The following is a 2,216-nucleotide window of genomic DNA, read 5'->3' on the forward strand; positions in this document are numbered from 1 at the left end:
CACCATTCTGATAACTGGATATTAAAAATTATATATCAACATTGTTTAGAAAACACTTCCTATTTCTTGTATACTTTGAAAAACAGAAAAAATACCTTTCATATCTGTTAATTAAGAAGCATTTCAGGCTGGTGTGGTGACATACACTTTTAACCCCAGCACTCAAGAGGTAGAGGCAGGTGGATTTCTGTGAGATCGAAGCCAACCTAGTCTACATGGTGAGTTCCAGGCCTTCTGGGGCTACAGGGAAACCTTGTCTCAACTCTACCCTGCCCCCTCCAAACAAAACAAAACAAAACAAAACAAAACAAAACAAAACAAAAAGGGGAATTTCAAACATAGGAACATGAGACCACAAGAGCCAATCTGATCCAATACATGAGTCTTGGTCACATATATTTTTTAAAATTTATTATTTTTATTTTATGTGTATGTGTGTATTGCCTGTATGTAGGTTTTAAGTGCATCCGTGTAGTGCATTGACCACGGAGATCAGAAGAGGCTGTTGGATCCCCTGGGACTGGAGTTATGGATAGTTGTTAGCTGCCATGTAGGTGCTGGGATTTGAACCCTGGTCTTCTGAAAGAACAACCAATGTTCTTAACCACTGAACAATCTCTTGAGCCCCCTAAATATTTTATTATTTTTTATGTATGAATGTACTGCCTGCTTATATGTAAGTGTGCTCATGTCATGCAGTTCCCACAGAGATCAGAAACGGGTGTCAGAACCCCTAGAACTGGAGTTACAGATGGTTGTTAGCCACCATGTGGGTGCTGGGAACTGAACTTGGGTCCTCTGCAAGAGTAGCCAGTACTCTTGACCGCTGAGCCATGTCTCCAACTCTGTCACATATTTTTTCTCTGTCCCTTCTCTGAAGGGATGTAATGGAGGGAAACAAGACCCAGGTCACTGAATTTGTACTCAAAAGAGTAACAGATCATCCAGGGCTGCAAATTCCCTTGTTTCTGATATTCTTCTAGATTTATGTCACCACCATGGTGGGCAACCTTGGATTAAACTTTTTAATATGGGAGGATCCCCATCTTCACACCCCATGTATCTTTTCCTTGGAAATTTAGCTTTTCCTGATGCCTGTATTTCATCTTCAGTTACCCCAAAGATGCTCATGAAATTTTAAAATAAGAATGACCTGATATCACTGGGTGAGTGTTTTGCCCAGTTTTGTTTTTTTTGTTCCAGTGCAACCATGGACTGTTTCCTGCTGGTAGTGATGGCCTATGACTGCTATGTAGCCATATGCAACCCTTTGCTCTATCTAGTGGTGATGTCCAGCAGACTCTGCATTCAGTTCATAAGTGTGTCATATTTACTTGGATGTCTAAATAGCTTAATTCACGTAGGATTATTATTTCAGTTAATGTTTTGTAAGTCCAATATGATTATTTCTACTGTGAAAATATGCAACTATATACAAGTTCTCATATGGATCCATCTATTAATATATTGGTAATTTTAATTTTTGCTATTTTTATACAAGTCAGTACTTTCATGAGTATCATAGTCTCTTATGCCCATGTCCTCTTTGCCATTCTGAAAACAAAGTCTGAGAAGGACAGAAGCAAAGCCTTCTCCACCTGCAGCACCCATCTATTGTCTGTCTCTTTGTTCTATGGCACTCTCTTCTTCATATAAGTGCTCTCTGGACCTGGCACAGACATGTATCAGGGCAAAATGTATTCACTGTTCTACACAATTGTAATTCCTCTGTCAAACCCCTTTATTTATAGTCTAAGAAACAAAGAAGTTTTAGGTGCCCTGAGAAAACTCATAAGATAACTGTTTTCATAAAACTTGAAGGTCGTTTCTACTGTCTTTTTTTCTCTTTAAATGCATCATAATATTTGTCCCTGTACCTTTGCACATAGTAGAGATTCTTACATATTGTTAAATAAAGTGAAAGAAACATAGACTATGAGCGACTGTCTGAGTAATGTTATTATAAAAATTGCTAGTGAGGGTGTTGGAGAGATGGCTAAGCAGCTAAGAGCACTGGCTACTCTTGCAGAGGACCGGGGTTTGGTTCCCAGCACCCACACAGTAGCTAACACATCTATAAGTCCAGTTTCAGGGGATCCAACATCCTCTTTGACCTCCATGGGTACTGTGAGGCATGGGTGCATGTATATACATGCAGGAAATACACTCATACACTAAAATAAGAATAATAAAAATTGTTAGGTCTTTGAGGACAG

General features: G+C 39.1%; 1 pseudogene; it reads left to right on the forward strand.

Moving 5' to 3' along the window:
* Window positions 1–887: 887 nt before the first annotated feature.
* On the forward strand, window positions 888–1,800 carry LOC103725983 (annotated as a pseudogene).
* Window positions 1,801–2,216: the final 416 nt, after the last annotated feature.

Source organism: Nannospalax galili, unplaced genomic scaffold, assembly GCF_000622305.1.
Source record: "Nannospalax galili isolate Female #2095 unplaced genomic scaffold, S.galili_v1.0 scaffold929, whole genome shotgun sequence".
Taxonomy (NCBI): domain Eukaryota; kingdom Metazoa; phylum Chordata; class Mammalia; order Rodentia; family Spalacidae; genus Nannospalax; species Nannospalax galili.